Below are 27,035 nucleotides of genomic sequence, written 5' to 3'. Positions count from 1 at the left end.
AAGGTTCTGTGGATCCCATTCGCCGGTTGATTTAAATCCTATAAAAAGCGTTTGGTTCAGGAACAGAATGCTGCAAGTTTCGAGAGCTACTGTCTTTTGGATGCTATTCAAGTTATGAGATAGTTCCAACTCTTCTACACCCAACTGGTGATTGTTAGATTTGCTAACAATTCTGTATAAGAAACTTCCAAAACCTGTATAAGAACTGGGCATATGCGAAAATGCTAGATTCTTATATAAATATTGTATGAGACCTTACAATTTTGCAAGCTTTTCTTACAATATTTGTTTGTGAGCTTACATTCTTTGTATGAGAACCTAACAAATTCCGCATATGTTCAGTTCTTATACAGGTTTTGGTAGGTTCTTACATATAATTGTTAGAAAATCTACCAGTCGCTGTTCGGGTAAATGAATCTCAGAAGAGATTTCGGGACGATTCCGGTTGCTGAGATAACTACCGAAATTATCCGCACGTACTACAGGTGCCACATCTGCTTCAACTCCTCCACCAAGTCGTGGTACTTCGATATCTTGTTGGAGAATGTTGTTTGGACATTATGGTCTAGCGGTACAGCGATTTCGATGAGGGTTACCCGCTTTATCATTTTGTCGTAAACTGCATTATCGGGCCGATTGGCACGAATTAGCGACATCCGTTATGACTTCGCAATCCCAGTACAGCTTTACGAAACTATTTTACAGAACCGGGTTAGGCTCATATTTGTAGTAGTCGTCAAACTGGTTATCCAAGTTGTGCCTTAAAGTAAGCTTTTGGTTCACAATCTTGGCTACTTCGTTATGGCGACCGAGATAGGCTGAATCAGCTAAAGCTGACCATCCGGACGCAATATGCTCGATCGTCTCTCCTACTGAATTACACTTCCTGCAGCGGTCCTTCACGTTTTCGTGCAATATATACTGCCGATAGTTCTTCGCAATTACCCTTTCCTGAATGGCTACCATGAATCCTTTTGTTTCTAAGAAGAGTTCACCCCGCACCAACCACATATTCTACGCCACTTTGTTGATATATTCCAGCTCCAGTTGATGGGGGTGCGTCCCATGCAACTCCTTCTGCTTCCACAATGCGATCATCTCGTCGACAGATTGATGTCGCAATTCAGTTGATAGTCCTGCTGCGCCAGATGCAAGGCACTAAATCCGTGGTCAGCTTCACACACAGCGCGATAGATTTTCTGGCGGTTGTGGCTCTCCACGAAGTACCTTCGCAATTGCCGGATCTGGAAAACACATAGTGTTTGTACGTGGCAGAGTGACTCTCTCAAATGACGATTTTGGATGGCGCATGCGAATGCGATGCTTGGTGAACACTACTCGTACTGCTCTTTCTAACGGCTCCATGTCAGTCTTGGTCCACTTAACCACCCCGAAACTGTATGTCAACAAGGGCACAGAAAACGTTTTTATTGCCTTCATTTTGTTGCCGGCCGACTTTTCTGCAGAACTTTTCCTGCAGCTCCTTCTTGAACATCGTGTGGCGAATTCCCTTCAGTTGCATGAGACCTATGAACTCGTACTTTTTTTTAATGAAGAATAAAAAAACTTTCGAATCTCTTCCTGTTCATTGACGCGGAAACTGTATGCATCCACCAGGTGATCCCAGCGTAGATGTGTGGATCGACATTTATCGATACCATCCATCCATCCGGATGTCGTTGCTGAATACCGTTACAAGCCTGCAGAAATTGGTGCAGTTTCTCCATAGATTCCGCAAACAGCTCCAAATCGTCCATAAAGAAGGTGTGGGTAATGTTTATGCTCCTTTCCCCACTTTTCAAATGATAGCCATAGTTGTGTTGGTAGAGTGCTCTGCTAAGAGGGTTCATGGAATATGCCCCTCCTGAGAGTCCTGAACCGTAACACGTTTTCTTCATCGGTAATGTGTAAGGATGTGCTCCACATCCCCATAGCGTGCTGCATTAGCCTGATGACGTTACCGTCTATCTTGTACAACTGCAGTACCTTAAGAAAGTACGAGTGAGGTACTAAATCGTCTGCCTTCTCATAGTTGATATACGCCTCAGGTTTCTTTGCTAGTGGGTGGCCTGCTCAACAACGACTGCATCAATGATGACCTGATCCTTGCAGCCTCGTGTGTTGCGTCGACAACTTTTTTGTTCGTCGGTCATCAGGTTGTTGACGTCGCAATGGTTCTACACCCTCCTCGATATTATCGATGAGAGCACTTTGTACAAACTCGAAAGGCACGTAATTGGTCTGTACTTGGCTGGGTTCAAAGTGTTCCGATTATTATTGTTATTATTTATTGAAATCATGTAACTTAAGACATTTATCCATCGGTAGGTTGAAAACGAAATTCGACGGTATGTGGGAGCCCAAAATTAGGTAAATTTTTGACGAAATCAAGTAAAATTTACCTAATATGAAGCAGAATATATGTACTTAATTTTGAATAGAAACTCATCAAAAGATAGGTAAATTTTACTTAACTTTTGTAAACATGAGATTACTTAACGTTGGGTTCCCACACTTTACTGCCCTTGTTAAGTATTATAGTTTTGCTCTTTATTTAATGGCAACAAAGGCTAAAGTGACCATATGGTATCCTAAAGGAAGACATTTCCTCCTTTTTCGATAAGAATTGGATGTCCTCCTTTTACCCTGAAATGTTCTCCTTTTGACGTAGAATTACGTCTTTCGGTAAGATAGGGGGTTCATTCCAAAGTTTCAAATTTGGGACCGTCACGAAAAGGTATCACGAGCCAAGTATCAGGAAGTACGAGCCAATAACTCAGCCGTTTTTCAACGGATTCCGTAGATTTTGGTATGAATCGATCAGTAAACTCTCTAAGATTTTATACAACTATTGTAAACAATTGATTCAATGCATTTAACTATTAAAAACAATAATTTCGCTAACCAATGTTGAAATTGCACTTCAACAGTAAATTTCCTACATTTCGGCTATTAGCCATTCGGCATGAACATGCATAAAATGTTGATGATCAAATTTCGTATCCGCTTTCGCACTTTACGTAATTCTACGTTCAATTTGCGGTCGTATCTTCGATACAACCATCTACTTTTTGTATATTTTTAGGAAACAATTAACAATGCTAGACATTAATTTCTGAAGAGTTTTTGTTTCTTGTTATCGTTTAAGAAAATATATAAACAGAGATCCATTCGCAAATGAATACATTTGCGTTTAATTACTTCCAATTTGGAACATTAACATCCAGTTTTCGATTAAAATCAATGTAAATAGCAAACATTAAATGAGTGAATTAGAAAATGTTAAAATAATGTTTTGAAACAATTGCAGGGTATACACTCAACTATCATCTTATGAAGCGCAAATAAATATTCCAATTTCATTTTCATTGCGTCTCTTATGCTAATTTTTGGCCTGTTATGGATTCCATTTTTGTATCTTATGAAGTTCACAGGAGTTATTTATAGAAAAAAGTAGAGGGTTGTATCAAATATACAACCGCAAATTGAATAGTGGATGCAAAATTTGATCATCAACAGTTAATGCATGTTTATGCCGGATAGATTATAGCCGAAATGTAGGCAATTTACTCTTAAATAGCAATTTTAACGAATGGCGAATTTGATTTTTTCAAAGGTAAAATGCATTGAATCAAATGTTTACAATAGTTGTATAGAATCTTAGAGAGTTTACTGATCGATTCATACCAAAATCCCCGGAATCCGTTGAAAAACAGCTGAGTATGTACCCTCAGCCGTATGTACCCTCAGTGGCTTGTACTTCCTGACATCTTTTCGTGACGATCCTAAATTAGAGACTTTGGAATGACCCCCTGTCTTACCCCTCTTTCGGTACGTACGTACGTACGTACTGCAATGCGGTTCACCTTTGTTGCTATGCTTGCTAAACATCGATTGATAAAGCTTTTATTTGATTTAAATTAACAAGGTGCAGCACTCATTTCAGTCACAGCGATGACTTTTCCGGCATACCCCAAGTCTCTTCGGCATACGTTATATTTTACTCATTCTCTCAACATCTTACTCTCATTCTCTCTCTCGGGACGGTAGGAATTACGATGTAAACAAAAATATGAACGTTCCACGACAACTTGATGCCAGATGGTATTATTCATAAAAATTTTTATTTGTTTGAGAAGATATATTCACTGATCAAAATTCCTTCCAAACACTTAAAAAAATATTTATTTCTCTTTTTGAAATCGAAAAAATTATAAATAATATGACAGCGTATACGTAATACTCTTAAAGGATTATAATATCATCAGGTGGAACAAAAGCCAAAGCTTGGATATCTTTGAAGGTGCTGAGTACTGCTATAACGATTCGGTCTTGGAAGTCATTAAAACAGGTGAGGTTTAAGGAAGTCATTACAGGAGGTGGTTTTGGTCATGGGGGGGGGGGGTAGTGTGCAGAAACAAAATTTTTGGAAGAAAAAAAATTTTCAAACCTTTTCGAATTTAAAAATTGTTTAGAAAACCCCCCCGACCAATTTTCAGACTACGCCACTGCATTAAAATAAAAACTAGCGGAACGATCTGCTGATGTGTTGGCACGATACTCCCATGAACAGTGACGAGTTGCCGGAACAAACATGGTACTGTAGCAAACGTACCGTCCGTTACCCAGTATTTAGCCAGTTTATAAGTTGTAGAAAAACCTTCGCACTAGAAGTCCACCATACAACATATTTTGAAATTCAGCTTCTGGAATGTGTTATTGACAAACTACTAAATGATCGAACGCAATTTACTGAATGATCATTAACATCCTTGCGAACAAATAGGAAGAATTGAATTGCGTTTGTTTAGAATTATTGTGTGGTGATTAACAGCTCCAAGCAATGGTTGTACCGAGCACTGTGACGATTTTCAGGTAAGTGTTTATTCGATAATACCGTTTTGTAAAAGGGGAAAGAATCACTCCGGCTCAGTGGTGGTGCAACGAAGAGCGAAAGTTTGAAATCTACATTTTTATTTTCTATAATTGGGTCAATTAGGAGTAAAATAAATGGTTGAAAAATATTGAGTACTAGTTGACCCGGCAGACGTTGTCCTGCATAGTAGGCGAGAATGAGCGTTCTGAACTACCCATGCAAAATGCCCGAACGAATCCTAATTTTAGATTTAAAAGATTTAATCAACGTTACCCGTGATTTTCTCATCAGCAAATAATATATAAACCCGTCGGGAACGATAATGAAGGTATCTGCTGAAGGAATGAAGAAAACCCATCCAGCGTTTTTGAATTATGCGGATACGAACACAGATCATTTCATTTTTATTATATAGATTGTGCGAGATAAGTAGGAGTAGGGTGACCATATCAAATTTTTCCAAAGGAGGACAATTCCCCCAAATCGTAGCGAAAAAGGAGGACATTTGGTCAAAAAGGAGGACATAAAAAAAACTTCGTAGATTGTTAAATTTTAATATGTTTAAAAACACTACATTTTTTTTTTGAATTTTGAACATCAAAGTTTATTGGAAGTAGGTTTTGTAAGTAGGCAAATACGGCATCTTCTTTTTTCATTAACATTACATCTCCAGATGGAACATTTCCGACTCTCATCATAGTCTACATAAAGTACTTTCCAATTGTAAATTGCAAGCACCATCTTTATAAAAGGGAAGATTTTAGCTTCAACTAATTTTAAAATCAACAGGGAACAAGTGTTGAATATCATTCTGTTGGCCTTTTCGGCGATATTCCACATAATTTTAACAAGAATAAAAATACATCTCATTCTGAACCAGCACCAATATACACCTGACCGAACTGTAGATTATATTAGGAACGAACACAATATGCTAGGTAGACCAGTGAATTTTGTTTTCTTAAATGCAATTGAAAATCACAATTTAGGGCGTGTGAATGATAATGATATCGTTAACTGTATGACCAGTCCACAAAGTCCTCAACTGAAGAAATTCAAAACTGTTTAGATTTAGACTAAAGAAACTTCAAACTGTTTTGATTAGTTTAGATTTCCATTCCATTCTAGTGCGATGCGTTCAAATAGCAATTCGATGGGTGAGAAGTATTTGCATTTTTTCTAATCCATTTCTCACATTTACGACTACTTTTGATATCTTCGTCACCTGTATTACTGTAACTCACGGATTTATTTTTTGATATGTACATTGAATTTATTCGAAACCTTGAAGGAAAATATTTCTGATTAAAATTCAAAAAAACACACACGGATCTCTGTTGTAATATTGTTCATTAATTTGATATAATATAAAACTAGAGTTTGTTCAGAAAACGTTATTCATGCAACTGTTTTCTCAAAATATCTAAAAAGGATAATGTGACCAGATATATTTTGTGCCAGCGCGGGACAATTTTTTTTTAAATCCTTGTTCTTATTCAAAAAGTCAAAACTTTAAAATTTGATAAACCCCTCTGGGACTCACTTGGCCCTGGATCAATCACACAATCCCACCTCTGTTGTGAATGATTCTGTTCAACTTTTTACAACGGTGCGAGTTCCTGATGGCTAAACTTATTTGTATTAATTACATGATTCGTTTAACTAACATTCGAAGTGATCGTATTATTCGTTTTGCAATTATGCAATTAGGCAGAGCGCTCAAATTTGCTCATAATGCCTACAAAAAACCCAACTTAATTCACCGAGTGGTGATACTGCCTTTCTCGCATTTAGCCAAGACACCAACCTTATATGGCGTTGATATGGTTCGATGTACCATTTTCTTTATAACTTTTAAACGCAAAGGTCGATCGCTTTAAAATTCAATAGTGATCAACAAGGCTTCGCCCCCTGTCGAATGAAAATTGTTGCGAGAAAACCGGCTAAGAATTACTATATGGAAAGTTGTCTAATGTTTTTCTTCGCTTTTGTGCAGACACATACACACGGACAGACAGACACTATTGAATTTGATAACGATCGACCGTTGTGTTTAAAAGTTATGAAGAAAATAGTACATCGTACCACATACGCCCCATATAAGGTTGGTGTCTTGACTAAATGCTAGAAAGGCAGCATCACTACTCGATGAATTAAAATGGTTTTTGCCTTTCTCGTACAACAAAGTTGTACCGAAAGGCTATCATTTCACTCCGAAAACGAACTTTTTATAGAAGCCTCAGAGACCCAAAGTGTTATATACCAATCGAATCAGCTTGACGAGCTGAGCAAATGTCTGTCTGTCCGTGTGTATGTATGTGTGTGTGTGTGTGTGTGTGTGTGTGTATGTGTGCACAAAAGCTACGAAAAACATTAAACAACTTTTCATATAGTAATTCTTAACCGATTTTCTCGACAGGGGACAAAGCCTTGTTGATCACTATAGAATTTTATAACGATCGACCGTTGTGTTTAAAAGTTATGAAGAAAATGGTACATTTAACCATATTAGCGCCATATAAGGTTGGTGTCTTGGCTAAATGCGAGAAAGGCAATATCATTACTCGGTGAATTAAGTTGAGTTTTTTTTATTATTTCTAGTTGTTTACTTCTACTGTAGTGTTGATTTTCGAGATTTTTCGGCTATGCAGCCTGATTTATTAGAACATATTTTTAAATTTTGTCCAGCGTTTCGTCATCGGGTTCGATGTTTTCTTCCAGAAAAAAAATGATCGCTTTTTGTTAAGTATGATAGGCGTTCCGTTACAAAGAGCAAACACATTTTTTCCCTGAAGAAGACATCGAACCTGATACCGAAACGTTGGACAAAATTTAAAATTTTTCCAATAAATAGACTGTATAGCCGAAAAATCTCGAAAATTTTATTATTTCTGTGAATTTTGAAATGATTCCAGTTCTTCACTTCAAAAGTATTGTTATTGTTGCAGATTGAGTAAAATATTCCTCAATAGGTTCAAACCTTCCTTTTTACTTATTACAGCTTTTTTAGTAGGTATCCAAATAAACATCTTTCCTCGTTCTCGTGTCCATGAGGATTTGCCTAGGATCTCTAGAATACACCAAAGCAGGCTTGTCAAAATTCCTCAAACTCGAAAATCGAAAATCGAAAACCATTAATAAATATAATAAATTTCAAAATCTTATAAGTTCTTGGAGAACGTTTACTAAATTACTGCTATTTTTAACATATTTCTTTATTTCGCGGGACATTATTTTGAAATAAGTGAAACGCGGGACATTTCGAGGGACTCTTTTCAGCGCGGGACAAATGGCGAAAATGCGGGACTGGTCTGACGTCTGGACGTCTGGACACCTTAAAAAAGGAGGACATTTTAGCGCAAAAGGAGGACATCTGATTTTAAATGAAAAAGGAGGACATGTCCTCCTTTAGGATACCATATGGTCACCCAAAGTAGGAGACATTTTTAAAATTATCAATCATAATCCTACAGCTTTCAAACAGTATAAATCATAAGCTTTATGTGCAGTGGGCCGGGAATCGGGTCCATAGGCCTAAGTAGTGATTTACCCTTTTTTTTTTTTTTTTACAAGGGAGAATGCATTTACACACTAACCCAGTACACGTGCATTGTAGTTGCCAAACTACCACACGGAAGTGTACTGGAGTGTCGGACTCGACCATACCGGTAATACCGACTAAACTCCCTTGGGCTCCACCATCGTTTCCCCAGGAACTACCTCGCAGTACTACTTCTGGGGGATGGCAGTACTAAGCGTACTCGCTCATTATCTCTCACACAGGCACTCGTCCCATGCAGAGACTGACTTGGGTGCTCGCACACCATTCACTCCATTTGAGTCTTACTTGGATGCTCTCCCGGGCGCTCCGCTGCCATGCCTCGAGGTGTCAATAGCGGTAACTGCCTGGGCCTACAGATATTACGCTACGACACTCCTGCCTCAGCACGAGCAGATCAATCACACCACTGCCAGAAGCAGACCACACGCTACCCTGCCGGAGCAGGGACACTCCCCATGCACCACATGTGCACAACTGTGAGTGTGTGGGTACAACCCACTGCTACCCTGCCGCCGAAGCAGCTTCTCCAAAGACCATTCGCTCCATGTGACCCTTTTTCGGGTGCTCACTCTAACACTCCACTGCCATGCCTCGAGGTGTCGATAGGTACCTCGACTCCTACCTCAGCATGTGCAGTCCATACTCAGACTTCTGCTGCGCTTCGAGGTGACAATAGCGGCGACACGCTATGACACTCCTGCCTCAGCACAACCAGATCACTCACTCCCTGCCGAAGCAGCTCACGCGCTACCCTACCGAAGTAGGGACACTCCCCATGCCAATTGGCACTCCCTGGGCTTGTGCTTTTGAAGCGGCACACAGTCGCTTTGATAGAGTCTGCTTACGGGCACTTGTGGTTTTTTGGGAGGGATTTTAGCAGAGCCCACTGCTAAATCCCACCACGCCCTAGGCAGTTCTCCCTGACTCACAGACAGCTGGGGAGGGGTCGTCAAGCCCTTGGACATGGTCCATGCTGTCCCTGTTGTCCCTGCTGCCCCCTAGTGATTTACCCTGTATGAATGGAATTGTGTACGAACCATTTATGACTGTTCTGTATTGAGGCCTGAAGATAGGCAATACAATTGTTAATAGAAGCGATTCCCAAAAACATCACTTATTATTCTAAGCAGTTATTATATAGGGGGAATGACGGCTTTGGCAGGTTTTGTTCTATTATTGGCAGAGGGGTTTTTTATGACTGACTAGGCTCAAATTTTTCCTAAACATTCTTTGCATATCAAAGAATATTGTGGCCAAATTTCATAAAATTTGCTCGACAAAAAACCCCCCGCCAATAATAGAACAAAACCTGCCAAAGCCGTCTTTCCCCCTAAATAAACATGAATAATCACGAAATAAATAGCCAAAAAGTGTGCATACTATGTCTTTCGAATAATAAAAATGTTAGATGGATATCGTGTGACATACTAGAAATTATTCAAAAAATATTATTTAAGTGATGTTGATGTTCGTGAATAAGATGTTTCAATATGTGTGACCTGTAGCAGCTCGCGAAAAATAGTAATAGTAAAATAAAACTCGTCAATAAATACAAATACATCGTGTTATTAAACACCAGATCGAATGCAATGTGTACTTGAGAAATTTGTAAAGCTGCAAGTGTGAGATATAAGAAGTCTGGAAATACTTGCCGGAGCAGTCCTAAGAACGGAGAATCCAAGCCGTCCGAAATCAAAAGATTCAAAAGTAGAACAAAAAGTGGTTCGGATGTGTAATAGGGTAAGACGGTATAATATGCCGCCCCCCTCTAAGACAACTCCTTGATAACTTTTTACATTTCAACGCAATTTATGCAAATTTTGTGTTATTTGGTATTCCAGGAAGTCGCAAATGTATTGCCCGTGAGTAGTCATATAAAAATATTACAGATAACACGTAATAGAGCTTTTTGAAAAGTGAAAAAAAGGATTTCAAAAAGTGCCTGGGCAATACGCCCCACCTTAACCAGACACGTTTCATATCCCTTCATTAGTATTTTATCAATCCCATAATAAAATGGTTACAAATCCTTATGTGCTTGACATTAAAAAAACAACATAAGTCCATTTAAGCAGGTTGGAATTACATTTCAATAGTTTCCATATAATTTGATAGTAACTGCTGCAAGCTCGCCGCGCTTGTGTCCAGTTGGTAAGAGCATATCGTCCTGCCTACACTGGGGCGTTTTTTGAAAAACGTTACATTTTTGAAGATGGAAGCAAATTTATATCATATTAACCATTGAGAAAAGTTATTTGCTTGCCCAGTTGAGTGTTCCAGTGCAAGTTTTGCGGACAGTATGCTAGCGTCCAGAATGTTGAGCAAACAATCATTGAAAGTTACATCAAAACTGTAACTTATTGTATTTTTCTATTATGTTTATTACGTAATACAAAAATACTCCCATATTCACATAGGATGATGGTTATACAAATATTTATAGGTTCCAACTGATATTAACCCTTAGTTAGTTATAGTTTTCTAGAAATCAAAGTGGGACGTTTTGGCCAGGTGGGGCGCATTATACCGTCTTACCCTATGTGCCTCACAGAGCTTGCATGCGCCATAAAGCATCGTTTTACTTCAACGAAACGTGGAGATAATTTGGCCAGAATTTTTAAGAAAAAGTATGTGGCACTATTATCATTGTTATATATATGTTTTACATTATTAAATTATTTGGTGGGGTTTCGGTCACCGTAAAACTTTATATTTTCTGGTTTGTTGATTTTTATCGGTGATGAAAAATACACAAATTTCCGTTTTTTAATAACGTTTCGGCTTACTCCATTCAGCCATCATCAAATCTGTGATCAAATTTTATTAATTAGTTTAAAATATTCAAATTGGTTACAATTTTCTTTTCTCCCACTTACATTGAAAAACGTTCACTTGCCACCAGTGTGGTTCAATAACTAACCCCCCTGAGTCTACTACTACCGAATCCCTTCTATGTGTTGTACCATGTGCGTCATCGTGTCTACCGAGTTGCTGTTCGTTTGTGTAACGATCGGATTTTGCACACTAGTGCGTTGTACGCCATGTCAATTCCACCGCATTCTCGTTGTAGGTTCACCGTTGCATCGTTTCCCATCATCTTTATGTGGAAGGCCTCTGCGATGATCCTGCTCTCCTGGTTTTCTATCCGTTCTAAAATTTCCGTATTTCCAAAATCAAAATTGTGTCCTTCTGTCATATAATGTTGTGCCAGGCCAGTCTTTGCTTCCCTTTTCCTTATGCTGGTTCTATGTTCATTGATTCGTGTTTCCAGCATACGGCCTGTTTGTCCCACGTAGACTTTGTTGTCACCTGCACCGCGAAGATTGCATACACAACATTTTTGGTTTTGTTTTTGGAATCAGGTCTTTTAATTTGCTGAATACGGTGTGTTTAGTTTTGTTTCTTGGTTGGTATGCTAGTGTAATGTTATGCTTTTGAGAATTTTGACAATTTCTCACTCAAACATGGTATGTATGGCGTTGACACGTATTTCGTTTCTTTCCTATTGTTGTCATTTTGCTGTAGAGTGTTGTAATGTTGGTGGGTTCTGTGTTTAAGCATCTTATTAATGAACCATTGTGGGTAATGATTCTTCATAAGAATTTGCCTTACTGTTGTGATGGTGTTGTGTCTTTCTGTTGCGTCTGTTAATTTAATTGCTCGGTCTATCAATGCCATCGCGGTGTTTCGTTTATGTTGAAATGGGCTGTCAGAGTGAAAGTCAAGATACCTCCCATTCGTCTGTTTTGGTGTCCAAATTTTCTTAATGTGTTGAGATGTCCTGTCTAGTGTCATGTCTAGAAACTTGAGTTTGTGTTCCTTCTCCTTCTCTATCGTGAAGTTCACGATAGAAGGAGAAAAACTACAAACTAACAAAAATTGTTCTAGTATGCAAAAATTTTCAGAATTGATGATCAGATGAATAAACGTGAAATTCAAACAACAAACAAAAAAAAATAAGTCAGCAATAACCGTTGCACAATTTTCAATATAAAACAACGGAACATGGTTCACCGTTGAATGCAACTTGTGCAACTTGCGGGCAAATCGGTTAATGATAAGTGCCACAAACAGACATCGCCTCAAAATGTCGATTGGAGTATAACACTATGGGTCTCCGAGCTTTCTTCAAAAATGTAGCATAAATGTAGCCTTTGTGTATTCTTCATATATGTACGAGACGAGAAAGGTAAAACCTGGCTGTACTTAGGAAACAAAATGCCACAATTTATTAAACAAAATTGACTTAACTACCCTCTTCTTCTTCTTCTTCTTCTTCTTCTTCTTCTTTTTTGTTGGCATTACATCCCGCTACTGGACTATTTCCGCCTCGCAGCTAAGTGTTCATTAACACTCCTCCGACCGTGCCTCCCAAACAGTCGGAACGCTATTTTCAAATTGCTATATCTCAGCCGTTGGTGAACCGATTTGAACAATTTTGAGACTCACAAACTTTCCCGTCCATCAAGATTTGTCTGAGATGTTGAGACCTCCGATCGAACCAAAAATGACCTCTGTGGACCTCCAAACGTCGGAGCAAGTCGTGATTTTCATACAAATTGCGTGGTTGGTGCTCACCAGCTTGATGTTCATGCTAATATTAGTAAGATACTTCGAAATCCGTGAGATTTAGAAAGTTGCCGTCTTCTACAAATTTGTTAAGGAGGCCATAACCATACTGTCGCAGATCATATTATTTTGGAACTCGTCCGCTTGGCGGCGCTAGTGTATATGGCAATACTCGTTGGGTCAAAATTTTTGGGAGTCCGTAGGATTTAGAAAGCTGCCGTCTTCAACAAATTTGTTCAGGAGGCCATAACCATACTGTCGCAGATCATATTATTTTGGAACTCGCCCGCTTGGCGGCGCTCGTGTATATGGGAATACTCGTTGGGTCAACTATTTCGGAATCCGAAAGATTTAGAAAGCTGCCGTCTTCTACAGATTCCGAAATATTTGACCCAACGGGCATTCCCATATACACTAGCGCCGCTAAGCGGACGAGTTTCGAAATAATATGATTTGCAACAGTATGGTTTTACACTCCCGAACAAGATTGTAGAAGACGGCAGCTTCCCAAATTCTACAGACTCCGAAATATTTGACCCGGCGATCTTTGTCATATACAGGGGTTAGACAAAAAGGTTGAGATAGGTAAAATTATGTCAAAATTCAAATCAGCATAACTTTGCGTATAAAAATCCGATTTTGATAATACCAGGTCCATCAGAAGTGGATACTCTTCTAGTTTACTGTCCTCCTGCAAAGTCTGAGATTGGTTTTTGGCCACCGGAGATGTTCCGGGTTTTCCGAGAGTATGTTCAATATGCATTTTTTTCACTGCTTGTCATTTTATGTGACATTTACTTTCATCATGTTTTATGCTTTCTCCAAACACTAGAACTAATATGCCGACCAATTGTGGCTGTAGATCGAGAATCCATTTAAACTACACAGAGACATGGCCATTTCCGTAAAAACGGTTCCGGAAACATGATGAAACGATAACAGATCGGAATAATGCAAATATGAGTATCTGACTTCATGGCTTTGCGAGACGATGACTACAGAAACATTTCCAGAATGATAATGTCCACTGCCACCCTTACAGCAGATTCCATGGGCCTTCCAGGAGGGGTTGGTTTTGGCGCCATCTGGAACCATGCATATATGGGTGCCAAAATTCATGTTTTCCCAAGACGATGAATGTAGGATCTTCATTAAAGATACATTTTGAGGACTGTAAGATTCTCTGGCCAATTTGTTACAGGTTCCGGGTGTTCTGCGAAAGTGAAATTTGTTCCGGGAGTATGACCAATCCCGTACCGTTTTCACGAAAATGGTCATATCTCTGCGTATATCTAACGGATTTCGATCTGCAGCCCGCATTGGTCAGAATATTAGTTCTAGTTTCTCGGGAAAGCATAAAACATGATGGCAGTAAACGTCATATAAAATGACAAGCAGAAGAAAAAATGCATCTTTAACATACCCTCGGAAAACCCGGAACATCTCCGGTGGCCAAGCGTCGATCAAAGGTTTTGCATGGGGACAGTATACTAGAAGAGTTTCCGCGTCCGATGGTCCCAGTTTCATCAAAATCGGATCATTCTACGCAAAGTTTTGATGATTTTAACATCGACAAATTTTTGCCTATCTCAACCTTTTTGTCTAACCCCTGTACACTATTGCCGCCAGGCGGACGAGTTCCGCCTCCTGAACAAAATTGTAGAAGACGTCAGCTTTCTAAATCTTTCGTATTCCGAAATATTTAACCCAACGGGCATTCCCATATACACTAGCGCCGCCAAACGGATGAGTCCGAAATAATATGATCTGCTACTGTATGGTTTTGGCCTCCTGAACTTAATTGTTAAAGACGGCAGCTTTCTAAATCTTACGGATTCCGAAATATTTGACCCAACGGGCATTCCCATATACACTAGCCCCGCCAAGCGGACGAGTTCCGAAATAATATGATCTTTGACAGTATGGTTTTACACTCCTGAACAAAATTGTTGAAGAAGTCAGCTTTCTAAATCTTTCGTAATCAGAAATATTTGACCCAGCGATCTTTCTCATATACAGTAGCGCCGCCAAGCGGACGAGTTCCGAAATAATATGATCTGCGACAGTATGATTTTACACTCCTGAACAAGATTGTAGAAGACGGCAGCTTCCCAAATCCTACAGACTCCGAAATATTTGACCCAACGGGCATTCCCATATACACTAGCGCCGCCAAGCGGACACGTTCCGAAATAATATGATCTGCGATAGTATGGTTTTACACTCCTGAACAAAATTGTAGAAGACGTCAGCTTTCTAATTCTTTCGTATTCCGAAATATTTGACCCAACGAGTATTCCCATATGCACTAGCGCCGCCAAACGGACGAGTTCCGAAATAATATGATCTGCTACTGTATGGTTTTGGCCTCCTGAACTTAATTGTTAATGACGGCAGCTTTCTAAATCTCACGGATTTCGAAATATCTTACTAATATTAGCATGAACATCAAGCTGGTGAGCACCAACCACGAAATTTGTATGAAAATCACGACTTGCTCCGACGTTTGGAGGTCCACAGAGGTCATTTGTGGTCCGATCGGAGGTTTCAACATCTCAGACAAATCTTGATGGACGGGTTGTGAGCCCCAAAATTGTTCAAATCGGTTCACTAACGACTGAGATATAGCGATTTGAAAATAGTGTCTTTCGAGGCATGGTCGTTCGTGTAAGTTGTAAGTGTTGGTTATGTTATGTGATGAGTGTTGCCGAGAAACTCGTGGAATTTTAGTGTTATGCGTGAATTGTTTGTGAATGGCAGGTAAAACTCGTCTTTATGTGTAGGTTTTCCATGTAGTAGCGACTGCAGCAGAGCAGGGCGTGATTAGCCTCCACCACCCTAGAAGACCGCAGCCAACCACTCACCATAGTCCTCCAACCCAACACCAGAGGGCCAGAAGCACCATCGTCGAGCAGCCATGAAGTGGTAATTGGGTTGATGGAATGATGCGAGGTGACTGACCTGAAAAAGGAGGTCATGACCCTAGAATGCAGGAAACAAGCCTGAAACCGTCACTTATTCAAGGCAATTCGAAGTGAACGGAATAAAGTTTTAAAGCTAGCGAAAGCACCAAATTAGAAGAAGTTGAAGTGAGAGAGTTTGTGGAAGAAGACCAGGCGTAGAGGACGTCAGAACCCCGCCGTTTTTATGGTTTAACCCTTGGTTAAACTCCATCGAGAACCGCCATCGTACGAAGGTTCCATTGTCGGCCTGATTCGGCATTGTTCCGCCGATAGCCGTTCGGCCATCTTATTGGTCGTTTTGGACCGCGGCAAGGAGCGAGGGAGATCCCCAAGCCACCCCGGCGTTACCACCGGTAAGCCGCAGCGAGCCGAGTCGTCGGCAACAGAAGGAGGAAGGTGTCAGCCACCGACGCTACGTAGGCCGTTGAAGGGCGAAGGAAGTAAAGATTCCGTACCGAGGAAGAAGAAAGCCGCCGTCGCCGGCGTGAATGCCCTTGCATCGAAGGTTGAAGACAAGGAAGGACGGAAGAAGAGCTAGGCAGAGGACGAGGAAGGACAGGAGTTGAAAGAAGAAGAAGTGAAGTGGTGGAGTGCTGCCAGGAAGAGGGGCCCCGAGGAAGACAGGTTAGCTAGACTTAAGAAAGTGAAAGAGTGGAGGAAATAAAGTGTCGCATTGTGAAGCTCTGTGGTTTTCCCTACATTTTGATTGCGAGAGTTCCCTGCCCGCGAGTAGCTTGAGGTGAGCGTGCCGACCCTGAGGCCATTGGTTCAGGGAGTCTCAGCATAGCTCAGGCCATAATTACCCAATTTCCAGCACTTCCACAGATATTAATTGCGAGGTTTTTAAGCCGAGTTACCATTTTTACATTCGTGTATCATGAGGCTAACACGATAATGCTTTTATGTCCAGGGAAGTCGAGACAACTTCCAAACTGTAAAATGCTTAGACCGGCACCGGCAATCGAACCCACCCACCCTCAGTATGGTCTTGCTTCTAGAGATGTCCTATGAGTTTAGGGTCATTTGGCTGAATGTTGTTTGGCCGAATGCAATTTAGCCGAATACCGTATGGTCGAATAGTTGAAATACGTTTTCTTATTAAATGTGAGAAGGTAACGTAAGAGGTAAGAAGTGTTTGTAGTGGGAAGTAAGAAGTGAAAAGTGACAAATGAGAAATTAGTAATGCGAAGCTATTGATAGGAAGTAAGAAGAAGGAAGAAGGAAGAAGGAAGAAGGAAGGAGAAAGGAAGGAGAAGGAGGAAGAAAGAGGAAGAAGGAAGAAGGAGGAAGAAAGAGGAATAAGGAAGAAAGAACATTGAAGAAGGAAGAAGGAAAAAGGAAAAAAGAAGAAGGAGGCAGGAAGAAGATAGAAGAAAAAGGGAACAAAAAAGAAGGAAGAAGGTAGAAAGAAAAATTGAGAAGGGAAAAGGAAGAAGAAAGAAATAATAAGGAAGATGGTAGAAGGAAGAAGGAAGAAGGAAGAAAGAAGAAGGAAGAAAGTGCGCTTGCCCGCGTGGCTCCGGCGTGTATTTTTTTGACAAATCGAAGTGACATTTAGAAAACATAAATAACCATCTAATAGTTGCACCCGGTGAATGAATTACAATTGATTATTAAAAGTTGTGAAAAATAAAAGAGTAGTTTTTTTGCCAACTGTATGTGACATCTCTGCTTGCTTTAAAGCCGCGCGTCTTACCGCTAAAATAAGGAGTTATGAACAATTCACACTTCTTTATAATTAATGAAATGTGTATATACCATGTTCCAAACTTAAACCATATTTAATAGTTCCGTTAGGATACTGCAGGCATGAAGAATGTTCTATAGAAGTGGATTTGAAAGCGAGCGAAGGGCAATACTTGTGATGATATGAATCTCACGACCTTCCTTCTTCCAAAATCCAATATGAAGAGGAAGAGAAGAGTATCAGTGTGGGAACTGATATCTCTTCACTGGCCTGATAACTACATTCGCCTCTAATTCTATCATGAACATGTACGTCTAAGTTTGCAAGATGATATTACCATTTCCATATCATTGTCACATTTCTTTCTGAGGCTCCTAAAATTGCAATTGTACCGCAATAAAAATTGAGTTCTACGTTTACATGTGGCGTTACACTCGCATACAATAATTATATCACAAATTTCACTCACAAAGTTATGTACTAAAATATGTGAATGCAAATAAAGGTATGTGTTATGCTCTCCTAACTATGAAAGTCGCAATGAAACTTGAATCCATAACTTGCACGTTTTTAACTTGTGTGCAATTTTCTTCACAGCATGCCTTTTTCGATACTTTATAGTAACATTTGCAAACAATTATTTTCAATATGAAACTGCTGTACCAACTCCGAAGCGCGATAATCATTTTGAATTTTGACTGAGATAAGGACAAGTTTTTCTGGAATGGTTAATTCCCTGGAATGGAGAACCTGGACCGGAACATCGGCGGTGTGTTAAAGGTGTGCCTTTACAAGCAAGCAAGGCTAAAAGTTTACTCCTAGCTCTTAGAGACGAGCCAGCCTAGGGCTGCACATCTCCTTAATAGTGATAATAATATTACTAATACTAAGTATGCTGCAATAAACACGCTCAAAACATCTAATTCATTGGTTAGATCCGACTACGCATTGCCCGGAATCGGCAGCACGTGGAAAGGCCCGGGCGGCGATTCAACACACGCCGACTAGAAATCCGTGCTCTGAAGAAAATGATCGTAGAGTAACTGGACAGTGGACGACTATCAAGAATGTTTCGAAACAAACGGGAATAACCTGGACCCATGCAACATGGCGCATGAAAGATTGATGAGCATAGAGATAACCGCAAATAATGCAGCCAAGTCAAGTACAAGTCCTGTTAATGGAATTTGGCTGTAGATTAAGGGTATGCGATAACACACTTTTTCCTAACGAAACGAAACGAAATTTAAAATGTCTATGTTGATTCGAAACGAATCGAAACGAAATAAAGATTTACTTTCGAGATTTCGGAACGATACGAAATCAAGGTCCATTGAATTCAAAATTTTACGAAACGAAACGAAATTTTAATTTTTTGACGCGATTTTTTTAATTGGTTTTACATTATGTACGCAATTCTAATTTAACTTTTTCGAAGTTAAATATCTGTTTTGTAACCAATAGAGCTATAATTACAGAAGAAGCAGTCTGTGACAAATTGCCGCGTTCCCGTTTATGTATATACCATTGGCGATAAGGCGATACCGCAGCATTTTTATCGCTTTCAAATGAATTCATCGTGGAGCGAGTGGTCCTGAATTTGATCAATTTTTTATCAGTTCAGTTTTATATCAGTAAGTATGTAAAAAATAGAAATTGTTGTATGTTTGTCCTTGTATATGTGTGTGCACATGAGGCATGCAAAAAGACCTCGACTCCGCAATGTCCCTTACATATTGTGCAATTAGTAAAAAAAAATAGCTTAGCTTAGCTTGATTAATTGTACACATCGTAGTTGCTAATCATTATTGGCCGAGAAACAGGGAATATGCACAGCTTACAAATTGAATAATCTTCTTGGGATAAAAAAAAATCTCATTGTACTTGCTTCGGAATTTTCAATTCATAACCAATAACAATGCTGGTCACGTCCTTACAGTCAATTTAGGATTAGGAGAGAGATTAGTTTCCCGAGCAACACACATGAGGCACAACAACTTATGTGACTTATACTCGGCTTATATACAACCAAATTTGATCACATTTGAGTTGCTGCATTACCAAATCGGTCGATATTGAGCTGCCAGGGTTGACACTCATTGTTATAAGAGACAGAGGAATGCTCTGCATATCCGTGAGCGCCCCGGGAAAGAAATCGTTGGTTAGTTGAAAAGGTAATTCATGTGAAGCCACCTTGGTAAGCGACTAAACGAAGCTACTTTGAAAACCCAAAGACGAAAACCGTGTTTCAAATCAATCCGACGCATAATCAATGTGCTTCGTTCAATAAGCTTCTACAACACGATCGATTCTGTACTACATAATTTTGTGCTCTTCGATGCAGACTTTTTTTTCATCTCGTGTTCTCCAGCACTAGTTAGCATGACCAGCATCAACACGATCGATCGCACACTTATTAAAAACTTTTTGCTCGCGAGGCAGCATTTTTTCAGTTCGTGTTTTCTAGACTAGCTGACGTCCCGTGACCAGCAGCAACACGATCAATTCTGCACTCATATTGTGCAAATAGTCAAATAATATCATAGAGTTTAAATTTAAATCTTAAGGGCTATATGTACATTTAAATGATTCGCCGAATATTGATTGTTGTGTGGAGTACCTTCAATTCTCTGAACTTTTTAATCTTACTTAGCATACACAGTTCGAACGAAACCTGTAAATTTCCGTTCAAGTAGATGTAACAAATTGACCTCCGTGTTAAGCAACGTAAGGTTATAGGTTATTTTAAATTTACACGTGCTGTAATTTACGAGTTTATTTTTTATAAGAAAATAAAAAAATGCGACCGACATGGGAATCGAACTTCAATCCACAGAGTGAGAGGCCACCTCGTTAGCCACTGGTGCATTTCAACTTCTTGAAAGCGAGCCGACCAAAGAGTATCAAGTTAAGCGTTCTGTCGATTTGATTATTCTTCATCAGACTGTACGATAACTTAAATTTACATGACACGGAAACGTCTTCGAGACGCGAATGTTTGAGACTCAGTATACTGAATACATCACAGATTTCTCGAAGGGATGTTATAAAATCAGCGAGTTACAGCGATGAAATGCTGCGTTATGAGGGCCACTTTGTACAAACATCCGAATATGTCAATTTGATTGATGCTTATATGAATAAAATAAGCGCCAGCTGCGGTTTGCATGAAATGGAATGGGATTTGTTTTGATTTGTTTTGACAGCCACGTTCTCGCACAACAAGGTTTCCGTTAGACGCATGTAAAATTAAGTCATGTTGAATGGAAGTATCAACGATTTTATCGTTTACATCACAGAAATTGAAAATTATGATCTAGTACACATTCTGTTACCAAATTTTACATTCAGTAAGGATTTCCGTCGTGTCTAATTTTCAGAATATTTTACTGTGTAGCATAGCATAGCATATCTGACCGCACACTATCCTGGGTTGGCTGTCGATAGGGACGTTAGATGCGCCAGAAAAACAGCCTGGGGCTTGGCAAGTTTTTCATTCAACGATCCCTTTGTTCAACACCTGGCCAGGTCCTTACGATCAGTGGGGATTTGGGTGGGAAGTGTTGATTAGATACCTACTTAAGAAGATGCGGAGAACTCGCGCGACCTTCATAGGTATCTGGAGTTGGAATTGGGATGGGTTATTAAGGGGTGCTTTTCTTGGCGAAAAAGCGTGAACATTATATTTTTATTGGAATTGATATTGTAAAAGGTGATGTTTTGTTCTTGAATGTAATATGAATGAATAGATTTTAGCAAAACAATTCCATTGATTTTGCATTCTGCAGCATATTTCTGAAATAATAAGTTGTAGTAATATTAGAGTGTGATGTAGTGTGATGCGTCTTCAGAATCTTCGTCAGCACCCAATGTTTCTGAAAGTGAAGATAGTTGTCATTTGGTTAGGTAAATCGTTTATGACAAGATGATTGTTTATAAATTCTCTGAACTTTTTAATCTTACTTTTAGATAAAATTCTAATTGTTGCTTGAACGTAAAACGTTGCATTATGCTTTCCTTAGGGCCTTCCTAACTCTTAAACGCATACTCATACGCTTAAACCTGGGTTGAGGCCTAAGCGGAGGTGAAGAAAGGAAGAGTTGCTAAAAAACCGCTTTAACAGAGTTATACTGATCTGATTCATATCTTATTAAATTAATACTCTAAGCCTAACGTTTTAAATATTGAGTCGGATCACTTTGTAAAACATAGGATAGAACGGTTAAAGATACTTTTCGATTTCTATTAGATATTTCTAACAAAACACTGAAGACGTTTCATAGAAGAAAACTTAACACGTATTTGTCGACCCATAATGGGATTATGTAGTAAACGTTAATAGAAAATGCTGTATAACATAAAAATGTTAAATCATGGAGCTGTTTTTTTTATTTTGTTTAGTGGCGCAGCCAAAATTTTTTTGATAATATAAAGTTTGGTTCAAGTTTAAATTTGTTTAGAAATTCCGCGAAATGCCGTAAAATTTCGTTAGAAACTAAACCGTCTAAGACGAATTAAGTACTGTCCATTTAATTCCACCAGTTAATTTTCGTTATCTTTGCAGATACGTATTTCGACCACAACTGTGTGGTCGTCTTCAGTGTCTTGTACTTGACTCGACTTCGACTTCGACTTCGTCGAGTCAAGTACAAGACACTGAAGACGACCACACAGTTGTGGTCGAAATACGTATCTGCAAAGATAACGAAAATTGACTGGTGGAATTAAATGGACAGTACTTAATTCGTCTTAGACGGTTTAATACATTCCACTAAACGAGCTTAATATATTTTTCCGTTAGAACCTAGTTTTTTTCTAGCGAAATTTTTGTAATTTTACGAAACGAAATCAAGAAATGATTCACCTGAAACGAAATTTTTCGAAATACCGCATATGCTTACTATAGATTGTGGCAGATTTACAATGACCGTGGATATGCTTATCTCTGCAACCCCATCCACGATTTGTGCATGGGTTCTATGCAATGCTATATGCTGAAACTATGATACTTATTGTGGTCTGTCATTTTAGCGCTTTTATTCATCCAGTCCACACCATGTTATGATACTCAGAGCATGGCATCTTAGGCACATTGGCCTACCAAAAGGACGTTCTTTCAATTGAGAATAGCTGTTCATAGTTTATTTAATCATTCCTATTTATTTATTAGATGGTACCAAACATAGGCTCAACATCAAAAGACAATAAATACAGAAAGGAAAACATCTAACACTGGTTTGACTACCTACATTTGTAGCACCTCTAAAACCATCAAATGGTTAACAATGGAATGAAAGTAAAAGGAAAACATCTAGCTTACACCTAAACGGAATAATTAAATAGCTAAACCTATACAAACTCTACACGTTCCAATCCATTCACTAATTTAAAAGTCATGTAAAATTGAAAGAAATTTCATCATCTATCACTTAACTCTACTTCCAGTGCGCCGAACAACGACAGACGCACCGTTGTTGGCGTCCCATATGGGAGTAGAGAGAAATGTTCGCTTTTCAGTCCAAATACTTTCTTTTGTCAAATTTTCGTTTACTTACTGGCAGAATTAAATCTCCTATTGATGATTGCATGTCAAACAACAAAATGATTATGAATATACTAACAAACGGTAAATATTACCATAGCCTATCGATTGAGCAGTTTCAAATTGTAGCGATATGTTTTTAAGAAGTGGTGAGTATTTCTGCGATTTCTGTTTTGGATGGGTATGAAATCTCTTTTCCTGAATTGATTGACGTATTTTTCGTTTGCTCACACTGGTTGGCAGCAGTTGGGATGACTTAAGCTACGACAATTTTGGCATAGTTATCGTTATCTGGAAATACAAAAGAAATTACATGCGTTACTAAGTATTTATTGACCGAGTTCCTTATTTGAAAAAAAAAAATCATCTGATGCTTATTAGTATCACAATATGAGTACATTTAGTGTATTGCTTCTGATTACATTCAAATTGAGTGAAACATTATGTGTAATGATACATTTAAAGGACATAACACAATCAATAATTAGCACAAATATTGGGATCATAAATTTCAATCTAACAAATTGTTCAAATGAAATGAACATTTTACCAAATTTTCCTCCTACACGCTAAGCCTGACCTATTATCCTTTGAATCAGATTCGTATTCGTTAAAACTGGTACAACCCAAAACATGTGTTCAAGACAAGATACTACATCAGTTTTATAAGTGTCAGAATTTCAATAAGTTGTTTCAAACGTGATGTATTCACATGCATGTGGTTGGAATCTGTTTTGCAACTTACTCGACTATTTGTAGAGGAAAGCGTGCAATACTGTTTTATGTTACCAAAACTAGGTGAGGTGAATTGAACGTGGAGACAAATCATTTATGTGAGATATGATTATGAAAACTCGTGTTAATTTAATAGTCCGTGCTAAAAGAATTCGTATTATGCATAAAAACCTTAATAATCAACCCAGAGACAAGGCGATTTCCTCAGAGGAGAACTCAAGGGAAAGTGTGGACACTTCTCTTTTGCAATTAGTTTTCGAGTGAATCGTTCAGGGATACACTTTCTCTTTGTACGGAAGAGCGTGCATCACATGCCGTAGCTCTATCGCTTAATAGCTGCAAGGTTCCGTTAATGCTTTCTTACCATCGCGACAGACAATCGCAGTCGCTCAGCAACGAAAGGGGAACCTTTAGTCCTTTCAACAAATCAGCAAGTATAAAAAGTTCGGAAAAATGACTAATACTACGGATCTACGGATACTACTATCTATAGATGTTGCACGCGTCGGGTAATCATTGGCAACATTGGTGAAACACAGACTTACAACACATGCGTAACGTTCACCGCAAGGCACGACGACGGTATTTCAAAAACCTTAATTTTGAAAATAGAACGTTTCTTCAACGCATCGAAGCAGAGTATGTCGAATTTGTTAACACTTCTTTTCGTAACTACATTTTTCGTGTCCAAGAGGAAGTTAAGTCGAACCCATCATTGTTTTGGCGGTTCATTAACAGCAGTAAGAACTCGCCTTAGATTCCTTCGGAAATGTCATTTGGTGACGTTACTTTCAACTGCACCTGTGAAGCAGCTGAACTTTTTGCCAGTTTCTTCAAGTTTGTGTATAACGCCGTGTCTCCTCCAAACTTTTTGGGCGCTATAGACTCACATCAATCGTACTACATTAATTTCCCACGCCCGATATACTCTACTGCAGAAATAGTAATCGCATTGAGCTCTGTTGATTCATCAAAGGGCCCTGGTCCGCATAAACTGCCGCCTGGGACTTCCAGTTTGTCTTCTGTTCAACTAGCGCCGGGGCCCCACAAATGAATGTGACCAGACGTCCCGCGTTTCGCGGGACGCTGCATTTTTCAACTTCGTTTTACAGATTTATTACAATTTATACAGCCTTACAAATATTTTTTAAATTTTTTTTGGGCCAAAATCTATGCGAAAAGCACTTTTGGAGGATCCATTATCAAGCCAGTGACGCAATCCAAATAGGCGTCCCGCGTTTCACAGGACGCTTGCTGGTCACCAAAACCAACCTTTTTTGTAAATTTTGGGGCCCGCACAAGTTGTCGGCCCCGGGACCCCCTTCCGGCTAAATCCGGCCCTGTCTCTAACACAGGGTATCTTCCCAGATGCTTGGAAGCTATCCGCAATTACTCCAATACACAAAACGGCTAGCATTCAAAATGTTGGAAATTACGCTAGGAATGCATAGTTGGCGTTACTTAGGCGACGATATTATTGAGTGAAAATTTTCCCGCCCAAGCTGTTTTACACACCTCCGCTGTTGTTTGCAAAGGTTTGCCATGGCAAATAGCGCATGAGCTGATCGCATTGAGATGTCTCAATGCGACTCACCAATGTTAATGTGAGGTGCACAAGCTTCCTGAGACTCGCGTGTGCTAAATTTTATGTGCGCATAGCAGTCGTTGCTCAATCTCATCTTATTTTGTACGCGTACATGATGTCTGCTTTCTGATCAACAACAGCAAAATATACACAAATGCTCTTTCTTTATCGATCATCCTTTTTTGAGCTGGAATAAAAACGTATAACCATTCTCGAGAGCGAATCAATACATTTCAATTACCGTCACTTTCACGCACCAGCGAGTGAACTGAATGTACTGTCACTGCGGGCTGCGTGTATGATCGTTTGGCCGAGTACCATTCGGGAGAAGGTAATTTGGGGGAAGGCCACTAGGCCGAAAGTTGTTTGGCCAAATATACCATTTGGCCGAACAGACAATTAGGCCGAAAGGGTCATAAAGCCGAATAGGTCATTTTGGCCAAATAAGTCGTTTGACCGAAAGGGTCGTTTGGTCGAATGGGTCATTTGGCCGAAAGGGTCATTTGGCCGAAAGGGTCATTTGGCCGAGAGGGTTATTCGGCCGAGATGGTCATTTGGCCGAGAGGGTCATTTGGCCAAAATAATTGTTTGGCTGACAGGGTCCTTTGGCCGAATAGGACATTTGGCCAAAAAGTCATTTGAAAAGTGATAAATTAGGAATGAGAAGAGAGACGTTTACTTCTCACTCTTCATATTTCTCTTCTCACTGTAAAAAGTGAGCAGCGCGAGATGCATAGTAAGACGTCTCACTACCCACATGGCACTACCCACTTTTCACAGTGAGAAGTGAGAAATGGGGAGTGAGAAGTGGGGCGTCTCTCTTCTAACTCCTCATTTCTCACTTCTCGCTGTCAAAAGTGAGATGCGCGAAGTGAGTAGTGAGACGTCCCTCTACTCACTTTTTACAGCGAGAAGTGAGAAATGAGGAGTGAGAAGTGAGACAATTCACTTCTTACTCCTTAATTCTCACTTCTCACTGTGAAAAGTGAGTAGTGCGAAGTAGGTAGTACCACGTCTCACTACTCATTTCGTGCTTTTCACTTTTAACAGAGAGGAGAGAAAAATAAAGAGTGAGAAGTGAGACATCTTTCTTCGCATTCCTAATTTATCACTTTTTGAATGAACTATTCGGCCAAATGGGCGGCTACAAAACAATATCATGCTGAGGGGGCTGAGTTCGATTCCCGGTGCCGGTTTAGACAATTTTCGGATTGGTAATTGTCTCGACTTCCCTGGGCATAAAAGTATCATCGTGTTAGCCTCATGATATACGAATGCAGAAATGGTAACTTGGGTTAGAAACCTCGCAGTTAATGACTGTGGAAGTGCTAAATGAACACTAAACTGTGAGGCGGCAATGTCCCAGTGGGAGATGTAATGCCAATGAAGAAGAAGAAAGCCGAATGACCCTTCCCCGTGAGAAGTAATAAAAGAGAAGTGAGACGTCTCTCTATTCACTTCTCACTTCTCACTGTAAAAAGTGAGTAGTGCAAAGTGAGAAATGATGAATCGCTAG

General features: G+C 39.5%; 1 protein-coding gene across 3 annotated transcripts in view; it reads right to left on the bottom strand.

Annotated features, from left to right (window-relative positions):
* Positions 1-22,794: 22,794 nt before the first annotated feature.
* Positions 22,795-27,035, bottom strand: part of LOC134205525 (uncharacterized) — a 180,666-nt gene continuing 176,425 nt past the window's right edge. For all 3 annotated transcript variants that reach the window (XM_062680809.1, XM_062680808.1, XM_062680811.1), the window contains one exon: positions 22,795-23,490. The gene's annotated coding sequence lies outside the window, so the exon portion shown is untranslated. The remainder of the gene's footprint in view (positions 23,491-27,035) is intronic.

Source organism: Armigeres subalbatus, chromosome 1 (assembly GCF_024139115.2).
Source record: "Armigeres subalbatus isolate Guangzhou_Male chromosome 1, GZ_Asu_2, whole genome shotgun sequence".
Classification (NCBI taxonomy): Eukaryota; Metazoa; Arthropoda; class Insecta; order Diptera; family Culicidae; genus Armigeres; species Armigeres subalbatus.
The sequence above is the reverse complement of the archived record's forward strand: the minus strand, read 5'-3'. Positions and strand labels throughout refer to the sequence as shown.